This window comes from Lissotriton helveticus, chromosome 3_2, assembly GCF_964261635.1.
Source record: "Lissotriton helveticus chromosome 3_2, aLisHel1.1, whole genome shotgun sequence".
NCBI classification, from domain to species: domain Eukaryota; kingdom Metazoa; phylum Chordata; class Amphibia; order Caudata; family Salamandridae; genus Lissotriton; species Lissotriton helveticus.
Genome location: NC_136062.1, coordinates 296,109,802 through 296,134,088, shown reverse-complemented (window position 1 = coordinate 296,134,088; position 24,287 = coordinate 296,109,802).

Below are 24,287 nucleotides of genomic sequence, written 5' to 3'. Positions count from 1 at the left end.
GGCACTCCGGTGTCCCAGCATAGCCTCACTATCCAAGGGTCAGGATCCACTGTCGTTTTCTCCCTACCAGGTCGGGTTCGCCCGTGAACACTAACTTTGTGAATTCTAGCTTCCATAGACTTTGTCCCGCATCCCGCGTGAGAGTGCACACTCTGCACCCGAGTCCCCTGGGCCTCCTAGTAGTAATCTAACGATTCCCTAGTCCAGTCCTAGCGATTCCAAAGCCTATTAGAACTGTTACTTACCTGCTAGTAATTCGCATTCCACTTTTAGCGTATATGGTTTTTCGTGCCCCTCGGGCATTTGTGTAACGTGCTAACTTAAAAGTATTTTCGTAAGAGTTTTGTTGTGTGCTTAGCTCCCTGTCTCATAAAGAGCCAGGGTAGTCTTGTTATAAATAAATACACTGTTTATTTTCATAACAACTTGTGTGGTGTCCTTTCACTGGGTGTTCAAGGGGTAATGTGATGGTAAAACAGCTGGCTTAACACGCCCTCTAGAGTCTTAGCCTTAGACTGCTCGTATCCATGCTACTAGGATAGCTGGTCTATAAGGTTGACTTACAACCAATCATCAATAAGGGTTGTCTGGACTGATATATAGTGATCACTAGAATAGTGAGCACTGCACATCAGGCCAACTTCTCACATTGGTGAGCAGCGGTTGGGATTTGAGCTTGCTGTTGTTTTACCACACATGCCCTAAGAATATCTTGTGAAAGATCACATAAGTACTAAAGGTACATATAACTTAGCTTAGAATACTCTGAGTTCTACTGAACCAGCTGTTGTAGCTCCTAGGGCCTAGCACACCCTAAACTACAACTCTAGCAAGGGATCAGTAGGCAAACATATAGTGTAGGTAAGTGCACCACTTACACCTCACTAGAAAAGCATGTCTACCCAGGGAGAATCTACTGAGACTCCCCTGGTCAGTGTTGACCCTCCACAGGTCACTTCAAGATATGCAGCTCTCAGTTTCCAGGAGATGAGACAAATCTGTGTCTCCAGAAAACTGAAGCAGGGGTCTAACCCCACCACTCCCTTTCTGATAGGTCTCTTAGAGACATATGATGCCAGAAAGCTTTCTCAGTTACATGAGAACATGCCAGCCTTAGAGGGAACCTCTGGGGATCCAGATCTCCCCAACACTGATTCAGCAGTTGAGGAGGAGGATCAGGAGGTACTCTCTGGGGATGAGGTAGACAAGGGTCTTGAGGTAGTCAGAAGGCTAACTAGGACCAACTTAGACTTACTTGGGCTAGGATCTGGGGGACCCCCAGTACTAACCCGAAGTGGGCCTAACCTTGGAGTTAGGAGAGATAGATCTCTTTCTAGGGACTCCAATAGATCTCTGCACTCTAATGCCTCTTCTCAGGGGAGAAGGAATCCTCCACAGAGGAGATTTACTTCCCCTCAGAGAAGGGAGCATGAGGCTAGGATGAGACAAGCTGAACTGAGGATTGAAAGGGAAGAAATTGCCCTGGCCAAAGAGAAGCTTGCCCTGGCAAGAGAGCAGCAGATGAGTGGGCTAGCTCCCACTGGTGGCAGCAATCTCCCAAGAGATAGAGAGAAGGGTTTAGATACTAAACACCTGACTAAAATAGTGCCCCCCTTTAAGCAAGGGGATGATATCCAGAAATGGATGGCTGCTCTGGAGAGGGCCTGCACTGTGCAGGGCATTCCCCAGAGTCAGTGGGCAGCTATACTGTGGCTCTCCTTTGATGGTAAAGGTAGAGATAAGCTCCTCACTACAAGAGTGGAGGATGCTAACAATTACCAGGTCCTGAAGAACACACTGGTTGATGGGTTTGGTTTAACCACTGAGCAGTACAGGTTGCTGTTCAGAGACACCCAGAAAACTCAGTCTCAGGACTGGTCTGATTTTGTGGATTGTGCCACTAAGGCTTTGGAGGGCTGGTTGCTGGGTAGCAAGGTTACAGATTACACAGGATTGTATAATCTAATGATGAGAGAACAAATTTTGAACAATTGTCAGAACCAGTTGCTGCACCAGCACCTTGTTGATTCAGATCTGACCTCTCCCCAAGAATTGGGAAAGAAGGCAGACAAATGGGTCAGGACAAGGATCAAGCAGAACCAGAACCAGAACCAGGGTGGTCAGAAGAAAGCAGACCAGAAGGGTAATGTTAAGAATGAGCAAAATGACCAGAAGTCTTCACCAGGTCCCCAACAAACCAAAGAGGGTGGGGGTCAGGCTTCCCAGAAGAAGAAGACTCAAGAAGGCCAGTCAAAAAGGTGGTGCCAGTACTGCAAAAGTAAATCTCACTGGTTTAGTGAGTGCACCAAAAGAGGAGGAGGACAAACTCCTGCCACTACAGCTCCTAAAGCAACTGCACCCCCTAGTACAGTCAGTAGTGGTAGTGTCACTCCCAAGGCATTAGTTGGGTTAACCTTGGGTACTGAGGGGTCTGACAACTTAGTTGGCACACTCACTCAGGCTGTCCTTGTCTGTACAGGGGATATGGATATGTCCCCTGAAATAAGTCCCAATACTTTGGGCAAATACAGGCAGACACCTTTGATTAATGGCAAGATGGCTCAGGCCTATAGGGACACTTGTGCCAGTGTCACCATGGTGACACCTAACTTTGTGGACCCTGGACAGATCATGCCAGGTACTGATTTCCTGGTGACCAATGCCAGCAATGTCACTACTAGCCATAGTGTGGCAATTGTAGCTTTCTCCTGGGGTGGAGTGAAGGGACAAAAGAAAGTTGTAGTCAGTTCAGACCTCCCAGTTGATTGTTTGTTGGGCAATGATTTGGAGTCATCACAATGGTCAGAAGTGGAGCAGAGGACTCACATGGAGATGTTAGGCTTGCCAGCACATGTGCTTGCTGTGACTAGGTCACAGGCCAGAAGATGCCCCACTGAACAGGTGCTGGATCCTGAAATTATGGACCAGACACCTCCCAAGAAGAAGAGCAGTAAGGGTAAGGCTTTGCCTTCCCCCTTGCCCCAGGTTGAGGATCAAGTCTCTGAGGAGGCTGATCTAGAAGAGCTGAGGGAAACTGAGCCTAAAGAGCTTGAACTTGATCAAGTTGAGTTTCTGGGCTCAGGGGGACCCTCCAGAGCAGACCTGGGGAAGGAACAGTTGAGCTGCCCTTCCCTTGAACCCCTCAGACAGCAGGCTGCTGCTGAGGCTGCAGGGAATGCCACAGGTGCCCACAGGGTATACTGGGAAGATGGACTCCTGTACTCTGAGTCAAGAGACCCCAAGCCTGGTGCAACCAGGAGGCTGGTCATCCCCTTGTCTCTGAGAGGTTTCCTTCTCACCTTGGCCCATGAGATTCCCCTTGCAGGTCATTTAGGTCAGACAAAGACTTGGGACAGGCTTGTCTCACACTTTCACTGGCCCCATATGAATGAGAATACCAAGGAGTTTTGTCGCTCCTGTGTCACTTGCCAAGCCAGTGGTAAGTCAGGTGGCACAACAAAGGCCCCCCTCATACCACTACCTGTGGTGGGGGTTCCCTTTGAAAGAGTGGGGATTGATATTGTTGGTCCAATGGAACCCCAGACAGCATCAGGGCACAAGTTTATACTGGTGGTAGTGGATCATGCCACCAGGTATCCTGAAGCTATTCCCCTTAGGACCACTACAGCCCCTGTAGTGGCAAGAGCCCTAGTTGGAGTGTTCTCCAGAGTGGGTTTCCCTAAGGAGGTCGTTTCTGACAGAGGTACAAACTTCATGTCAGGATATCTGACTGCCATGTGGAAAGAGTGTGGTGTGAACTACAAGTTCACCACACCCTATCATCCACAATGCAATGGGCTTGTTGAGAGATTCAACAGGACCCTGAAAGGGATGATTCATGGACTACCTGAACCTCTTAGGAGAAGATGGGATGTCCTGATCCCCTGCCTCTTGTTTGCTTACAGAGAGGTCCCACAGAAGGGGGTTGGCTACAGCCCTTTTGAGCTTCTGTATGGGCATCCTGTAAGAGGACCCCTGTGTTTGGTGAAGGAAGGATGGGAGAGACCTCTCAAAAAGCCTGCAACCAACATAGTGGACTATGTACTTGGTCTCCGCTCCAGGATGGCTGAGTATATGGAGAAGGCATCTAAAAACCTTGAGGCCAGCCAGGAACTTCAAAAAGCTTGGCATGACCAAAAGGCTGTACTGACTGTGTACCAGCCAGGACAGAAGGTGTGGGTGCTGGAGCCAGTGGCCCCAGCAGCTCTGAAAGACAAATGGTCTGGGCCCCACACCATCATTGAGCAAAAGGGAGAGGTTACCTACTTGGTGGACCTTGGAACTCCCAGGAGCCCTCTCAGAGTGCTCCATGTTAACAGGCTCAAGGCATATGTTGACAGGAAGGACATGAGCTTGCTCATGGCCACAGATGAGGGACAGGAGGAAGAGAGTGACCCTCTCCCAGACCTGCTCACTCAGAATCCTGATGATGGGTCAGTTGATGGTGTTGTCTTTTGTGGCAGCCTCACTGAACATCAGCAACAGGATTGCAGGCAAGTTCTGCAATCCTTTCGACATATGTTCTCTCTGACACCCAGCCAAACTGATTGGTGTACCCATGATGTTGACACTGGAGACAGTCTGCCTGTCAAGAGTAAAATCTACAGGCAGCCTGATCATGTTAGAGACTGCATCAAAACTGAAGTGCAGAAAATGTTGGAACTGGGAGTCATTGAGCCCTCAGATAGCCCTTGGGCTAGCCCAGTAGTTCTAGTGCCAAAGCCTCACACCCAGGGTGGTAAGAGAGAGATGAGGTTTTGCGTAGACTACAGAGGCCTCAATGCAGTCACTAAGACTGATGCCCACCCAATACCAAGAGCAGATGAGCTTATAGATAGATTGGCTTCTGCCAACTTCTTAAGCACATTTGATTTGACAGCTGGGTATTGGCAAATCAGGTTAGCTGAGGAAGCCAAACCTAAGACAGCATTTTCTACCCCTGGAGGGCATTATCAATTTGTGGTAATGCCCTTTGGACTGAAAAATGCACCTGCCACCTTCCAAAGGTTGGTGAATCAAGTCCTCACTGGGCTGGATGACTTCTGTGCAGCTTATCTTGACGATATTGCTGTCTTTAGCTCCACCTGGGAGGATCACCTGGTCCACCTGAGGAAAGTGTTAGAGGCCCTGCAAAAGGCAGGCCTCACTATCAAGGCCACCAAGTGCCAGATAGGGCAGTCACAGGTTGTATACCTGGGCCACCTTGTAGGTGGAGGCCAGGTTCAGCCACTGGAGAGTAAGATACAGGCCATCAAGGACTGGACTCCTCCAATCACCCAGACTCAGGTTCGAGCTTTCTTGGGCCTGACTGGGTACTATAGGAAGTTTGTCAGAAATTATGGGTCCATAGTGACCCCCCTTAATGACCTGACAAGCAAAAAGATGCCAAAGAAAGTTCAGTGGACAGCAAGCTGTCAGAAAGCATTCAATGACCTAAAGCAGGCCATGTGCACAGCACCTATCCTCAAGAGTCCAGATTACTCCAAGCCATTCATTGTCCAAACAGATGCTTCTGAGTTGGGTGTGGGAGCTGTTCTGTCTCAACTGAATTTTGATGGTAATGATCAGCCTATTGCTTTCATTAGTAGAAGGTTGACACCCAGAGAGAAAAATTGGTCAGCTATTGAGAGGGAGGCCTTTGCTGTGGTCTGGGCCCTGAAGAAGCTGAGGGCCTACTTGTTTGGCACTCACTTCACCATTCAGACAGACCATAAGCCCCTCTTGTGGCTAAATCAGATGAAGGGTGAAAACCCCAAACTGCTTAGGTGGTCCATTTCCCTACAGGGGATGGATTTTACAGTGGAGCATAGACCTGGGACTGATCACAGCAATGCTGATGGGCTCTCCAGGTATTTCCACTTAGAGCAAGAAGACTCACCTGGTCAAGGTTAGCTTATTGTCCCAAAGTTTGGGGGGGGGTCATGTAGGAGAGTAGGGTCTGCAATCCTATGATCACCCAGATTTTTGCTTTTTGCTGCACTGGTTTACGACTTTCCCTGGCTGTGGGCCTGCTAATCAGACCCACAGCCTAGCTGTTCTCTCTATCCAAATTGTACTTAGGTACTGAATTGGCACTGGGCCCTCTCCAAGTCCCTGTACCCAGGGCTGAGGTGCACCCAGAAGTCTCCCAGGGGCTGAAGCATGTATTATGCCACCCCTGGATTGACTAACTAAAACTGACACAACTGGCTGCACGACAGCTGGGGCAAGGTGGTGTACTCACCCTTTGCTGTAGATATAGTATACCTATATCTAACCCTAAAAATGGACACACAGATCTCCTATCAGTCACTCCTATAGCAGGCCTTAACAATCCTGAAGGCAGAGTGCTTGGAATCGTGTGAGATGGTGCTCTAGCATGAGCTGAGCCTGTCTGCGGCTTTCGGGATCCATCCCTTAGCCGTTTCCATGATATCGCATACCATATACTCTTAAGTGCATTATAATCCTCGCGGTTATGTGCCAACTCTGGTATCGCTTTATCAAAACATGTCGAGTAAGGTGTCATACGAATTGGAATACTAACCCCTCGCCAATTCTGGCGACGGGGTTAGCATTCCACCCTTCTAGAGGGACACGACATGCCTGTAACCTATAACCCGGTTAAAAGTCAGACAGAGCCTTAGCATCCACAAAATGGATGCTGCCACCGAGACACAAGTCTGCCCTCCTGCTGCTGGGAGTCCTCCCAGAGCAGGAGATAAGGACAAAGGGTTTCCTGCCAGGGGCGGTGCCAGCACCGTCCCAGACAGGGTTTTGTGTATTGTAGGTAGGCAGGGCTTTAGAGGAAGGTGACTGCAAGTGGCACCCCGGTGCTCACTGTGCATAGGCCGGCTGAAACCAGTTCCAGGGGCACTCCAGCCCCTGGCCTGGGGAAAGCCCGCCAAGGAAGTGGGTGTAACCACCCCCCTCCTAGTCCCACCCATAGGGCAGGACTTAGTCGCGTGCCAGCCCCTTTTTACAGGATAAAGGTAGAGACTGGCCCCCTTCCAAATCAGATCATCTTTGAATCCTGAAACTACTTTCTGCGAAAGGAACTCAAGACTTCTTCCTAAGATTTCTCCCTTGTGACTAAGGAGTAGTCACCCTGCATCCGCAGGCACCATCCAAGAACACTGCGGTCTGCTGTAAGTCCTTCCTCCGGAATCCGACTGCCCAGCTCGACGAGAACCGGCTTCCCTGGCACCTCTGACCTCTACCTACCTCTACAGCCCAGCTGAGAACCGTGGGTGCGACGAGACCTCAAGGGACCGGCCATCTGCAAGACTGCACGACTTCTTTCCAGCAAGCCCGCCGAGTAATCTACTGGTGAGTGCTTTGGGGTCCGAGAAGCCCCGACTCTGAGCAGCTCCAGCTCCGAAGTGCAGCCCCCCAGCATCTCCACGATCTGCGTGGGGCCCTTCTGCTTTCCGCTGCTCACCGCGTTGTTTGGCTACTAGCCCGTTGGCTTGTGGCCTTCCTGACGACGCCCGACGACATTTCTGCTGCTGGTCTGGTTGCTCCAGACTGGCCCTTGCTCCCTTCCAGAAGAGGAGCACCCTGGACCCTCCTGGTCCACTCAAGACGCCATTTTGAGTCCACCGCGTGGGCTTGAATTAGCCAAGGCTTGTTGCCCAATCCTGGGTAACTTCGACGCCAACGACTTCATCCTTCGTGGGACAGCTCGCACCTCCATCCTGGTCGCCGACAACGCCTCCTGGTCCGAGAGACTGCAGAGCCCAGCAGTGCCCACTCACCTGACTGCGGTGACTTCGCCCGGTGCCATCCTGGTGCCCACTTAATCACTGGCTAGTGATTCAAGAACTTGGTCCCCTCTGCTTTCAGGTTTTCTTCTTCCTTGATCCAGGCTTGGATCCATCGAACTTTTCTTCACTGGTCGCCTGCCAGCAACTTCTTCCTTCCAGGCTCCTGGTCCGGCAACGAGATCCCCGACGTCTTTTCAGACCTATGCAGCTGCAGCCCTTGGGCTAGGTAACTTCGGCACTCCGGTGTCCCAGCATAGCCTCACTATCCAAGGGTCAGGATCCACTGTCGTTTTCTCCCTACCAGGTCGGGTTCGCCCGTGAACACTAACTTTGTGAATTCTAGCTTCCATAGACTTTGTCCCGCATCCCGCGTGAGAGTGCACACTCTGCACCCGAGTCCCCTGGGCCTCCTAGTAGTAATCTAACGATTCCCTAGTCCAGTCCTAGCGATTCCAAAGCCTATTAGAACTGTTACTTACCTGCTAGTAATTCGCATTCCACTTTTAGCGTATATGGTTTTTCGTGCCCCTCGGGCATTTGTGTAACGTGCTAACTTAAAAGTATTTTCGTAAGAGTTTTGTTGTGTGCTTAGCTCCCTGTCTCATAAAGAGCCAGGGTAGTCTTGTTATAAATAAATACACTGTTTATTTTCATAACAACTTGTGTGGTGTCCTTTCACTGGGTGTTCAAGGGGTAATGTGATGGTAAAACAGCTGGCTTAACACGCCCTCTAGAGTCTTAGCCTTAGACTGCTCGTATCCATGCTACTAGGATAGCTGGTCTATAAGGTTGACTTACAACCAATCATCAATAAGGGTTGTCTGGACTGATATATAGTGATCACTAGAATAGTGAGCACTGCACATCAGGCCAACTTCTCACACCTACCAAGTTGTCTGAGGGCTACCACCGCAGCAGCTGTCTGCATTCGACAGTCTGCTGGATTAGTCATGAATAATACTCTGATCGTTATGGTCCCGCATGCAGTAGACATTTTGCTAAACAGGACGAAGACACAACATCTCACTAGCGCTCGACTATCCAGTTACGAACTTACCCTGTTAGCAAGTCACATCCACATAAAGAGGTGTGATACACTCAACCCCGCTACGCTACTACCCATCCCGACAGAAACAGACGAGATTGATAAACATGACTGCTGCTTTAGGACAGAAGAAGAGACAAAAGGGAGAGTAGACTTACAGGACACTCCCCTTCCTGAATGCAAAGATACTTTATGGGTTGATGGTTCATGTTTCAAGTTGCCAAATGGTGATACGACTGCAGCCTATGCCGTAACAACATTACACACCATTATAGAGACCGCGCGCATTTCCCACAATTCTGCACAAGCTGCAGAGCTAATTGCACTTACAAGAGCATGTGTGTTGGCGAAAGGAAAGCGAGTGAATGTGTACACTGACAGCCAATACGCCTTTGGTGTGGCTCACAGTTTTGGGAGATTGTGACGGGAACGTGGATTCCTGACGTCACATGGTGCAAAGATACAGCATGGTCAGCTAGTTAATGAGCTCCTCGAGTCACTGACCTTGCCACTACAAGTTGCCATTGTGAAATGCAGTGCACACAAAAAGATTCAAGACGATGTTGGCCGCGGGAATGCATTTGCAGACGAGGTTGCGAAAGAGACTGCAAGGAACACAATGAGTCGGATGTATGTTGTAGGTCCCGCTAGATGGATTACTGATGTGGGAATGTGTGAGGACACCATCGAAAGCGTGAAATCTATACAAGCCGAGGCAACTGAGAAAGAGGTGACAGAATGGAGAGAAAGTAAGGGTAGGTTAGATGCGAATGGTTGTTGGGTCGAATTGTCAGAACACCAGCGATGGCTATTACCTAACGCCTATGTACTTGCAGTAGTAACAATGGCTCATGGATTTGCGCACATCAGTTCGAAAGGAATATGTAAGCTATTGGCCCCACTATGGCAGAATAGTAATATCCCAAAATATGCAGAGAATGTGGTCAGAAAATGTATGGTGTGTTTAAAACATAATCCCGGTAAGGGAACCCCAACTCCAGCTGGTCATTTTGCGCCTCCAACGTATCCGTTCGAGGTTTTGCAGCTCGATTTCATCCACATGGAGATGTGCAACAATCTGAAGTATGTGCTTGTTGTTGTTTGCGCTTTTTCAAGGTGGGTGGAAGCGTACCCCCTTAAGGACAATACCGCCTTGTCAACTGCCAAAGCCCTTGTCAAAGAATTCTTCCCTAGATACGGTATGCCTAGAATCGTCTGGAGTGATAATGGAAGTGAATTCGTAGGACGCGTGATGAAGAGAGTGTGTGAGTGTCTAGGCATACACCAAAAGTTCCACGCTGCGAACCACCCCCAATCAGCTGGATTAGTAGAGTGCTAGAATGGCACGTTAAACCTCAAGTTAGCCAAGATCCAAGCCAGTACAGGTCTTAAATGGCCTGACGCCTTGCCTCTAGCACTCTTGTCAACCAGAATGACCGTCCATTCCAGATTAGGACTTAGCCCCCATGAGATAGTGTTTGGCCGCCCAGCCAACGTCTGGGGCGTGGCAAGGCCAAAGAAACTCAGCGAAATAGAACACCCCGTACTGCTTGACTATTTGTGCGAATTGACAACTAAATTGCGTGTTTTACACCAACAGGTTCACAGTTCCTCTCCGCCAGCCTCTGATTATCCAGGTCACTCCATCGAACCCGGCACTTGGGTTCTGGTGCGGAATTTTCGGCGCACAAACAACGAACAACCCAGGTGGACCGTACCGTACCTTGTGCTTCTTTCCACGAGATCAGCCGTTCGGGTGGAAGGAAAAAAAAGTTGGATACACGGGACCCACTGCAAACGGGTCCCTCTGCCCCTTCCATACGACCGGTGGGTCAACGAAGGAATTGCCGACTCCGAGACAGAATCCATACCTCGCTTCATCCCTTTCAGCGATGCACGTTTAAAAGAAACTGGTACCGAAAAGGAGAGTGATCATATTTTACAAGGACTTGTGCCACCGTCAATGCAGTTGGACACTTCAGAACCTAAGACATTGTTTGAAGACCACACCGTACCTGGGAAACGACGATACAATCTAAGGTCTAGACAAAGAGACTAATAAAAGGCAAACTAATGTGAATTTCCTTTTCCCCTAAGAACTATTTTTGATTTTTCAGCTCTCTCGCCCAGGGAACTTGCTCATTTTTGATTTTCGAACCGACATCCGGTTCTGCTGCTAGGGTCGCGGTTGAAGTCTGGGGAGTGCAGCTGGGGACGTTTAGGTCAACGGTTCTGGTTGGTCCAAGGGAGTTACCCCGGACTGAACAGAGCGCACTCCCTGGCAGAATCAATCTACCACCGCGGGCAGCAACTAGAGGATGGAGTTTCCTAGGGTAAAGAGACCTACCAGATTCACGAACATTGAACGACAACTATGCACTGTACTGGCCAAAAGAAGGTTTTTGATAACATGTATTTTAATGTTGTGTAGTGTGATGTATTCCTATAGGTTCTGTATCGATCCCCCTATTCCTGACCCTATTCTGGTTAGCAAACTAACAAGTTAACTAGCAGCCATCCCATGAGGCAGAAAACCCCCATGATGCAGGAACCGTTATCTGATAAAGCCACACTACGGCACAGGAACGTGTTATCTGATTAGGTCATAACGCTTGCCATCTAATTAGACAAGCGATATTCCTCCAGCCCCTGATAAGGCATACGGAGTTCTCAAAACAAATCAAACCTATGACAACCTGGGAAAAACCCTGCGGCCATTGTTTTGATTTCACCGAGAACTTCAGCAAAAGAATGTGCTAACGACCTGGTCGTATGACATCTTTATTGACGTATCTATGTCCATCCTTACGTCAATCTCGGCACCTTAAAGGTATAAATATTACCGATATTGCCCTATGCAAACACACGCGGTGGTGACAAGGACGGAGCAGCCAGACTTGCCGAAGCCCAGAGCAGAGCAGACCCCGCTGGCGCAGCCCCGCCTTCCTGACGCGCTGAGAACGAGCAGCTGCCTATTTCTCCTGCCGAGAAAGCCAGCTCCGGCGCTTCCGGGTAGCCCTCGCAGGCAGCCTGGAATATCGAGACCAGAGACGAGACATACCATCCCTCATCCATCCTAGATTCCAGGTACAGAACTGAATAACCCCTCACAGAGAATTCTTTAGTCAGTCACTTGGCAAAAACAAACTTAACTTAAACTGTAACTTTCTATTCCCGCCCACGTATTAGGCTTAGGTCAGGTACACGGGGTAGGCGTAGCTAGAAACACCAGTTGAGTACGATTAGTCAAATGTATATGTGTATGTAATATATTTTATTCATTTTAAACCTTCATATGGCTTAGAAACCATATCAATGTTTTTACAGTATTATTTTATACTTCTGCTTTTAATGTATGCACTTTACTTAACTATAAGTATTGCAATAATATCGATCCATTTCTCTTGTACGAGAAAAGAGACTGATCAATAAATAACATCTTTTATTGAACACGCCCGTCTCTTCCTTTTCTCTACAATCTGATGAGACTAAGAATGCACGTACTGACTGAGTAAAATAAATTGCCTTTTGTTCACACGACTCTCGAGATACACTCTTGATTAGGGGAGAGCAAAGTTGTCATGTTCTATGGTTGTCAGAAACTAAATCCCTTCTTGTCTATCCAGGGAGGTTCAACTCCTCCTTGCCTATTCGAGAAAGTTTCTAGTGAACTCTGAGCTAGCTGGCAAACCCAAAACTTTAAGTCTAATATCGACAGTAGTAGACCTAGTTAACGTCTGGTCTAGGCCTATACTATTGAAGGTATTATTCCAATGCGCAGAGCCTATTGGGATAATAGGAACTACACTACATGGCGCCCAACTCGTTTGGAAGGGCGATAAAACTAACGTAAGACATTTAGAGTAACTCAGTAGTGCTTTCTCATTCAGACCCCTTTTTCCCATAATACTCCAATGACGTCTGGAGTGGGTGAAAGGTAATATCCTCCAAAACCTCGCAGGAGGAAACTCCTATGTATGGTTCTTGGTTTAGTCAACGTTGAAGGATACACCGTTCCAAAATATTGTGCATCTAATCTTTGTTTCCATAAGAAACCTGATCTGCAAACAAACAAAGTAACCATCCTGTCAGTAAAATGGTAGACAGTGATGATGAAAGAGAGGCAGTTAGATTAGCATCTGAAATAGCAGAAGCTGATACTGCACTGCAAGAAGCAGACCCGGATATAATACTCATCCCGGTCATCAAAAGGAAATCTATAACCTTAAAACTTATAGAAAATGGACTGACACCTAGAGGTGGTACAGTCATATTCGTAATTGAGGCACACGAATATCGGCAGACAGAGGTATACTATTCATGGATAAATTTTCCAGCAGCAAATGCTGTAACAAAGTACTTCCACTATTACAAAATAGAGGAACCTCCTGAAATGTACACTCCTTTCGAGGAGGTGGAAGTACCACTTAAATTTCAAGAGCATTTGCTCTTATTTAATGGCGCCCTAAAACACAATAATCACATAACCAGGCTCGGTCCTTTAGGTAGACCAGGAGCAACGTGGCCGGTCCTAGCCGGATACACACCACATCCAGACATCAATGGGATGTCTGTAGCAGAGCTGTTAACACAGCTAAAACAATTAATAAAAATACATAGACAATTAGTCCAATATGTGATGCGGACTTCAACAATTCAACCAGCAATTAAAATTCCACAGCTGACCCATCACCAGGGGAACACAAATAAAATTACACCACAGAACATACAATCCTGCCTAGGTAAAGTACCGGCTAAACGGGAACAAATACCATTCTGGTTAGCACAAAAAATCACCCAAATAGATGCGGTGTTTCCAGACACCACCCCGTTAGAAAAACACAGGATTCTGACTATCTGTCTTCCAATGGGAATCGCACCACACATTGAGGACTGTGACACTTGGGGTACAGTCTTTGCTTCCATCTACACAAAAACGCACGGTGTTCCATCCATTTCGGTAATACCAGATGTGCTAAAACAAATTCAAGACGAATACGGTCCAGAACCCGCTTTAACTCTTGGTATGAAATTACTAAAAGACTTCAAGCAGGTCTCGGCTATATTATTAGCCAACATAAAGGGAGAAGCAGCGAACGTGGCGATCCGCCAGAGGTTAAAAGAGACAGATATAGCAGACCAACCAGCTGAAATTGCCAGAATCATAGAAAAATCCTATGAGGAACTAGGCAGAGATAGTTTAGGTGGAATACCAGTAAAACCACAACTGATTGAAAGTCCTGAAAAAATATTTTTTAATAATAATTCAACATCACAGAAAAAGAGCTGGGATGGAAACAAACAATCCAAGCCTAAAGAAAAGAAATTCCAGTCCAGAGGAAGGTCTCCTAGGCGAAGAGAAAAATCTCCGAACCAAAGACACAGGTCACCCCAGAGTGACCCCTCTGGGAAAATATATAACCTTAGAAATAGGGATAATATAAAGAAGCCTGATAGATATCAAGACATTGATACACGTCCCTCTCAATCTTTTCAGACTTCCTCGCAGAAATCGGAAAGAAGAGGACGATCAGAACAAAGAGAAGAGCACGCCAAGTCCAAAGACAAGGAACCTGCTCAGCTAAAAAAGAAATTACAATTTCCAAAAAAGAAGGTAGCCAGTATCAAGGTAGTTAACAATGCCGAGAATACTGAGGACACAACTGAAAAACGGAGAATGGGCTCAGACAATGCTAGACAGCGCAGCAGAAGTGAGCATAGCTCGCAAAGTCCTTATGAATCATCTGGAGACAGTGGACACGAATGAATATCTTCAAGTGGAAACTGCAGACACCAGAGTTAGCAAACCTCACAAAATATATGAAATAACATTACGTATAGAAGGGGATAAGACTAGAAAAATAAGGGGACTATTTTGGGATAATCTCTCCAAGGGCTATGACATCCTTCTAGCTGAAAAAGACTGGCCACCAGAGTTTGTCAGGGAGTGCCCTCATGGCGAAGAAATAATTATGCCTGCCTTCTCAAATCACATCCCAATTCATAAAAAATACACACTTGCTAGAAAGTGGGCAGTAGCTCTAGCTCCTGCTTTATATAAAAATCACGTAGGATGGGATGAGGACTCTCCTCCTCACAAAATCCAGTTAAAATCACAACCTACTGCACAGAGACAGTACCCAATTAAGCAAGAAGCTAAAAAACAGGTAAAAGAAATCCTAGATCAGCTAGAATACCAGGGGGCGATTGAAACTTGCACCTCACAAATGAACAACCCTTTGTTTCCGGTCTCCAAACCAGACAATTCATATAGTCTAGTTTTGGATTACCGACACCTTAACTCATGTTGCAAAACTTTTGCAGTGCAAAATTCGCATAGTGCTGCACTAATGAATAACATAGTGCGCAAAAAATACAAAACAACATTAGACATCTCTAATGGATTCTTTTGTCAAAACATAGCACCAGAGAGCAGATATTTGTCTGCGTTCTCAATAAATGGCACTCAAAAACAATTCTGTCGGTTAGCCCAGGGGTACAAGAACAGCCCGGGAGTATTCTCAGCGAGAGTAACAGAATTACTACAAACATATGACGACGAAGCATTATCTTATGTCGACGACATATACTTAACAGATGATGACTTGGAGACTCACTTGAAGAGAGTGAACACCATAATACTTGGGTTCGCAGCAGAGGGTTACAAATTCAACTTTAAAAAATCCAGAATTGCCCATCTGACAGTCCTGTTCTTAGGATATGAATTATCAAGTGTAGCCTGGCTGACAATTTTCTAGAAAAATGTGCCGTACTCCAAGCACCTAGAACACTAAAAAACCTACATTCAATTCTAGGCTTCCTAAATTTCGGAAGAACATACATTGCAAATTACGCAGAAAGGGTCAAACCCCTTTATGATCTAATAAAACCAGATTTTAAAAGAACCAATTGGACTCAAATACACACAGAAATTTTGAGATCCTTACAAACAGACATGCTAATTAAAACAAAATTAGAAACACGTGATAACACACGCAATCTTGTGATTCGAGTCATCCCAGGAAGATACGGATTCACATACCTGACCTCTAATGAGGGAGAAAAGGTACCAATTGCATCCAAATCACACTTGTACACAGAAGCTGAACAGAAATTCAGCTTTTAAGAAAAAATTGTTCATGCAATTCAAACCGCAACAGCTAGAGAAAAAGATCAAGCGGACGGTAGACACATCACAGTCAGAACAGCAGAACCAGCCTTTGAGGCATTAACAACCCCATGTAATTTACCAACAACAACATTGAATCCGGAATGGATACAATGGGTGAATTCAATCACAACGGACAAAGTATACTACTACTTTGATCCAGAACTAGAGGAATTAAAAAATCTAGAATATGAAGGAACATTCCCTCTGCCAATCGACATTCTGCCCTTACGACACTACGCTTGTGTAATCTATACAGACGGACATGCTCAACCCTCCGTTTCGGGAGAACAAGCATACAACCCCACATGTGAGATTACAAAAGAAGTGTGGCGCGGAGGTAAACTAAAACCTCTATTAACAAAAACACACTCAGTAGAAACTAATTCAGAACAACAGACTGAAATAATAGCATTGAAAATGGCGCTAGATAATGCGGATCGCGAATTCCCGACACTTATAGTGTCAGATTCATATTACTGCGTCAAATCATATAACAACGATTTGCAGACATGGATTCAAAACGGTTACAAAGATGACACAGATGCAACAATAAAGCAGAAACTGCTCTGGGAACAAATAGCTCTTTTACAAAAAGAACTACCAAAGACTCACGTGACACACTCACTGAGTCATCAGCGTGATGGCGTTCACGTTGCAGGGAATTCATTGGCTGAGACAGCCACAGCGGTAGCAACTAAATCGGCTTCCGTAGTTCGAAAAAAGCGTACAGTGAAGTATATTGACGGTGAAACAGTGCTGGCGGTGAAAACGTCATTAAAAGGCGACTGCTCAGCGCTACCGATCAACTATCCACTCAATTATACATACATAATCGATGCAAACTCCGTCCCTTTTGCTCGAATCCCTGGAGTGGGGGATAGAGTGATTCCAAACATGGACAGGAGAAACTTGTTAATCGCAGACGCACATATGGGCGAGGGTCTCAGACACCTCAAACTAAAAGATTCTCTGGAAGAATTACAATCAAGGTACTGGTGGCCAGGCATGAGCCTGCATCATACCATGTTTGTAAAAAACTGCCCAAACTGCAACAGGAATCGCAGTGGTGAGAGAAACGGTGTAATACCGTGTCGTTTCACTCCAGAAAAAATCAACAGTAAAAAGCAAGGCTTGCGATTAACATATACAGGCTAGTTTCCACTTATAATGTAGATCACCAGCACTCGGCTGACGTCTGGACTGTTATACAAAGATTTGCGAGTCTAAATGGCATATACGCTAAGAGCATGCTACGTTTGACCATTGTTCTCACTCTAGCCCTCAAGCCTGATGGGAAACATGGCCAAATGAGCATAGCACAGCGGGAATCTTCTCACTTCCTTCCTGAGGGATACGGGATGGTGTAAAGAAAAAACCAAGGCATAAAGCAATCTATAACGGAAAGGATATTAGGTTCGGGAGCTGGGTGGGTCAAACATCTAATAAGTGTCCAACGTAGTCTAAATAACTTGCCAAGAAATTCTCTGAAGGGATTCAGTCCGTACGAATTATTATTTGGAACTAGGATGTTAATCTCTGACCTTGACAGTCAAACTTCAGTGGTGAAGGAAAGAAGCTTTGATATCAAAGACCGTTTGGCTATTTTGCAGGACTTAAATGAAACAAGAAAAGACCTGAGCAACATAAAGTTGAAACAGCAGCCAACAACCACTGAAGAACCACCACCTGTCCCAGCAAGAGCTGTCTGGATTCCAAAAGTCGGGGATCTAGTCAGAGAAAAGATCGCGGTAAAGAAGGAATTTGGGCCTTCTTACAGAAAAGCAGTTCCTGTCTTGTCTGTCAAAGGGACAAGATCAGTTGTACTACCGCCGCTTGCTGGTAAAAAGGAGAACCGAGTTGTATCCATCGACCTGGTAAAACCACAATCATGTGGCCGATAACAAATAGTAGGCCAAGTGGACTCCCCATAAGTAGCAGAACACCAAGGTTTGCTACCAGTACAGAGGTCCTAACAAAGAGGCTAATCACATTCGAAACGCCTACAGAAGAACAACAAGGACTATGCAACAATGCAATGGAACTTAGACCTCTGAAAACCCAAATAAAAACATTTAGCAGAGACACATCAATCTACAATGAAGTACCAAATGATAATGCAAGGAACATTAATCCTGAAGCAATTGGAACAATTGACAGAACTGCATCCGGCTACTTCATAAACTTCGATGATTCCTCTGAAGGCTTCAGTGAATCAAAGACACAGCCATCATCAAAAACCTTTAAAGATAAAGCTAAAGAACTTTTGAAACAACTGAAAGAAACATATCTGATTTCTCCATGGATTGAATTTTGGGTGGGTTTTGGTGCATTTATCCTCATACTTTGGCTCATCATGATACTAACATTGGGACGCTTCATTGAGGGAAAATATGCTAAAATGGACACAGCAAGTCAGAAAATCAACTTGATCCTCAAACCACACACATCTTCACACGTCGAGAAAAGAGAACTTTCTTCAGTCAACTTCACAGCCAATCCTATACCGGGTGGGGTAGCATGGGACAACACTGACTACGAAATCTATGGTCCGGTTGAAATCCTGAAATATCCACACCAAATTAAGATCTCATTGAGTGACTTTGTAAAACCAAGCTCATTTGCTGATGATTGGGACTTCGAAAGCATTAATAATATGATGTCTGACTTAGTAATGTCTGCTAAATTTACCAAACATGATTATTTGCAGGGTTCTACAAATTATGATAGTATGTATTGCTACAACCACTATGGTAACCATTTTTTACATAGATCTGCACAACCTAGAAATGTTTTAAATTATAATCAATGGGAACATTGTGCAACCCCTCCAAAAGGAAGCTCAAGAACCGTTTACGACAAATATTCATACTTTTCAGGTTTTAACATAAGTAATGCTGAAACATTTTATTTCAAATTGTCAAACAAGACAGGGACGAAGACCATGATAACAAACACAAAATTGATATATTCAGACTCATTCTTTGAACAAATGAATACTTTTGGTTTTGATTATTGGGACAAAAATGTTGAATTGAAAAGTGTTTGCGGCACAAAAGAATGGCAAGTACAGGGTATAGAATCTTTGTTTAGAGCCTGCATGATCCCAGAACAAATTATATTTTTAAATGACACTGTTCAACAAACTACCTGTCTTGGCCTAGCCAAAATCAAAGACTTAAATAAACCGTCTACTCCAAAACCAACAATGAACAGCAATAGCTCTACGGATGAAGAGATAGACGTAAATTATGTATTAAACCAAAACAGAACACATCCAGATTGGAAAAAGTGGTTGATCTGGCCCACAGATACTAATAACTGTCAAAACAGATTCCTGAACAAAACACAGGGGTTCAAAATGACCAGGCCAGACCCTAGATATTCCAAAGACATCACCCAGGGATAATAACCACCTACAGTGTGGGCAAATTATGCCTTCAATGGCTACAAACTTCCACACTGGCAGAAATTAAGCAACACCTAACTTTACTTACTGATGGTGCTGACTTGCGTGATTTCATTATGGGACCGCGCAAACAGCGTCAGAAAAGTTTCATAGCAGCCTCTGTATATGCAGCATACAACGAGGCCTGGAAGGTTACTCAAATTGAGACAGCAGAAAGGATACGGGAAATTGACCGTATTAATTTGGAAAAATCACTTTCTGTAGTGGACAATGGGTTAATGACTCTGTCCTTCAGAATTTTTTCTTTGGACAGCATTGTGTCTTCAGCAATCGACATATTATCGCAAGACTTACTGTTATTACAACGCGGTCAGTCCCAATTGCGTTCTATTGTACAGCTTGGCTGGACGTTACAAAATCTGCGTTCATGCTATGTGCCTTGGCGTCTAATCAACACAACGTCACTATTCTATATCTTTAACCTTACTGATAGACAAATCAGTATGGCCCAGAAGGGTGCTGATTATACAATCCTGAGCATTGAGAAACTTGAGAGATTACCAGTGACAATGTCAGAACGACCTGTCAGTGAATGGATAATACATGGGATAATAAATATTCCAATATCAACCTTCAGGTTTCAATACTGCCAAAAATATATACAGGCTGGCATGTATGAAAAATTAGGAAAAGGGTACATTACAACAACATGGAACTTGCCCTATTCACATGCATGTGTCAGTAATAAAGGACAGAAAGTGTTTCTTAGTGGCAATAATTGTGCAATGTCACTAAGCGGTACACTTCTGTGTAACGGAATTAGTTTGCATGGAGCCTGTGAAGGGAACTCAAATAACCTTTCACACCTGAGAGTTGTGGAAGTTTGTGGAGTTTGCTGCCGTCCCCCCGACCTTGGGACTTGCTCCTCTGTTTGTTGCCGCCACCTCTTGCCGCACCCGCTCTGCGGGTGCCGCGTCGAGGCTTCAGGAGGTGAGAGAGCCCCGGCCACATTGCTGGGCTCCTTGAGGCGCTAGCGGACCACAGTGGGCTGGCGTTCTAGCAGGGACTCGGAGGTCCAGGAGTCCCTGCTTCCACAGCTGCGCTAGCGGACGCGCCCACCACCAGGCACGCCCCCTGTACGCAACGTGTTTACTTTACGCTCAGCTAGGCGCTCAGCGGGACGCGAGCGGGACGCCGAGCGAAGCCCGAGCAAAGGGCGGGCAGTCTGTGGCAGTCAGGGGCTGTCAGAGGCTGGGCTGGGCCACGTCCCTTTTCCGTTCAATAGCGGTGTCTGCACACGGCTGCGGAGGCCCTTGGTGTTCTCTACATCCATGTCTACCCGCTCGGGAAGACCCCTCAGGACTGAAGGTGACAGAGGAGCTATTGCAGGGAGCCCTGTGATAGGAACTATGGATCGTTTTATTACCAGGGTGGCGGCTGTAATAGAAAAGGAGATCGCTGTCTCAGAGAGGCGCCTATCCGAGATCTACCTCCCTTCAAGGCGCACATCATTGGGGCCTGCTGTACAAGCGCTTACTCCGGCCTGTGAGCGGGTTCAACTTGCCCCTACTGTAGGAGTTCTTGGTGATTCTACAGACCCTCCCCACTTGCTTGAAATAGGGCAAAATATAGACAGGTTGGAACTTCTGGCCACGCTTCCACCTAGTGGTATTGAGGAAGAGGTTGGTCTTAGTATTCCATCTCCACCTGTATCACCTAAACCCCTAAATGAAGCAAGTAGACAGCCGCTATTGCCAATTTCGCCCACCCCCATTATTATAATAACAGATGGGGCCTCAGAGGGGGTGCCGTCAAGTAGCCAGATTCCCGAAACTAGACAGGATAAGAGAATCAAAAGTAAAAAGACACGACACCGAAAAAAGGGTAGACTGGTGAGTCAGGCGGCACTTTACCAAAAAACAATAAAGCCACTGGGTTTTGGCGTGAAAAACGTAAGGGGCACGACAACGGGGAATAAAGATGAGGTAGAAGGGGTCGTAGCGGCCACCCTTAAGGGGCCACTTAATAATGATACCACAGTTTATGCCTCTAACCTCACTGACCCGGTAACTATTGAAAATATTCTAGAGAGGGTAAATAGTCTCTTGATGCCCCTCCTAACACAGGTCAAGAGCCTGGGGTCCAGAATAGATAAATTAGAGCAATCAACCCTTGACGGGTTTTACTCACTCAAATCCACATTTAAACAACTAGCCAGAGTGAGTGAAAACCCTGACACGGGTCTGATGGAGAGCGAGCCCCCAGCAGTTTCCTTACCTCCACAGAGAGTCCCTAAGCCCCCAAAAAATCTAAACAAGGGTGACACTAACAGATTACAAACCCCAGTTCCCAAAACTTCTTCCCCTCCTAAAGTAGGGCCGAATCTTAAGGGGCCACCAGCGCATTCAGGGGCTGCCACACCAAAGCCCAAACCACTGCCACAAAAACAGCCCCAGACAATCAGTGGCAAATCAAAAAATATACAAACATTAGGCTCATGTGATAAAGTTCGGGGACAAGTAACAGGGAAAATCTCCAGATCCGCCTCCCAACCTACACCCATAATTACCACTGTACCGACCCCTAGGAAGCCAGTACGTCGGACGCCGCCAATAAACCTCCCGCCAGACTGTCAACCTTTTGTTACAGTTCTGGTAAATGTTCCCCCACTAAAGGAAGGCCAGTTGGAAAATCACCAATCCCTCAAAAATAAGTGCATCCACTGGCTAAAGTCAAACAAGCCAATCCCGTTGGGTGTGGATGGGATTATTCTAAGTGTCCGTAGAGTAGGCTGGGTAGGACAGGGAAAGAAAACCCAGGAGGGGGATTGTATAATAATAAATTTTCAAGACCCCAGAGTAGTGCCTTCCATCTGCACTCCAATAAAAAATATGGGGGCACCAGGGGTTAAAGTAGTAGATTTATCCTACTTCTACCCCAGGCAAATTGCTAGTCCAACTGGAGAGAGCCTAAGCTCCCCCGATTTTTGCCAAAATCGGGAGACACCTTGGGATGGGGCACCTGGGGGTAGAGGGATGAACCCAGTGTGGGTGTCAGGGTCCAACTGACTGCAGGAGGATGACCCCTGGGTATGTAAAAATGCAGCCGTAGATAAAGCATCTGTGAGTGTTCTAGATCCAATGGTATTATCTTCCCTAATTGACTCCCCTCCAACTGGAGATATTGGAGATTCTAGCGGGACGAGGTCAATATACAAGGGTACTCCTGCGACTTGCGACATTCCAGCTGTGACGGGCCTAGTATTTAAGGTTTTCAGCTGGAATGTCGCTGGAATCGCAAGGAAGTTGTCTCTGCCTGACTTCACTGAATGGGTTGATGAACACTCTCTGTGTATTTTTCAAGAGACGTGGAGCTTAGTGCCGGTACACAGGGTAGGATTTTCTTCCTACTCTGTCCCTGCACTGACCTCGGAAACTGGAAGAGGGCGACCTTCAGGCGGTCTGCTCATTTGGGTAGCAGCCTCCCTAGACTGCAGAGTAGAGGAACTTTATACTGGTCACCCGGACATCCAAAACATTATTCTAATAGATCAGAGGGGAAGACTGGTTCTAAATGTTTATAATGTTTATGCTAGAGGGACTAAGGGTGGAAGAAAGTCACCGGTAATATCCCTTCTTGAGACCCTCCTAAATAAAATCTCTCACAGGTTGCGTACACTGGTCGTGGGCGACATGAACTGTACGTTCGAGCCTCTGGGCTCGGATGTTGCCCTAGAACAAGATGAGGAGGATACTAGGTTGGGGATCCCTGTATTGGAACTCCCACCTATCAGAAGGTGGTCCGAAGTGGCGCTACAGTTATACTCCCTGAGCCTGGAATTAAATCTAAGGGCAGCTAATGGGAGGACAACCTCGGATAGGGGGGGTGCCCACACGTACAATAGACCAGGACACACCTCCAGGATAGACTACATATTAGTAGATGTGTATCTATGGAAGCACGTGAGGGACATGCTAGTAGCTCCATCAACTGAAAGTGACCACAACCCACTTTCCTTAAGCATGAATCAGTGGTGGCGACCTGCAATAGAAGGTCATGACAACCCGGTAGTAGTGCCCCCCGATGAGTCCGAAGTCTCGCCCTGTGGCAGACGAATAAAATGGGCTAAACTGGTCCTATCGGAGGCAAGGGTCGGAGAAATTTCTTCCCTCTTAAATCATGCAGTGGCATCCTTGGGGACGTCCCTAGAGGGGGTGGGTAGGGCAAGTGGTCTCTTTGTCTCCCTAGTAGAGGCTTTGTCTAATGTGTTTACCATCCACTCTAGCAATTTGGGTAACAAGAGAAGTAAAAAACTAGAAGTCGGCTGGTATACCCAATCATGTAGGGTCCACAAGGCAAGGCTTGTTGAGGCAGTAAAGTGTAATTCCCACAGTGATATACAGGTAGCAAGGAAGGCCTACAACAGATCCCTTAAAAGTGCTAAAAGGGTGTGGGAAGATAAATTCTGGGAAGATCTGCTCCAAGCTAGTAAATGTAGGGACTCAAGGGTTTTTTGGAATCTTATAGGATCACGGAATAGGCCCGAGGCAGCTATGAGACCGTGTAATATCCCGCCACAAAGTTGGGTGAAACACTTCGGGAATTTATACCTCCCGGCACAAGGGGAACTGAATGTTAGGGCGTACTCCCCACTAGCAACTGAACCGCACGCCTATGACCTCTTTACCCCTATAGAGATTGAAAAAGTAATAGGGTGGGTAGCCCCCCGCAAAGCAGCTGGCCCAGATGGCCTTCCGGGGGACCTTATGAAGGCATATTCAGTAGAGTGGGGAAGGGTCATTGCAGCTCTCCTTAACGACATCATGAGGGGAGGGCCAGTGCCAGAATCATGGAAAGGGGCGGTGGTGGTACCGATCTATAAAAAAGGTTGTAGAGAAACCCCGGGGAACTACCGCCCTA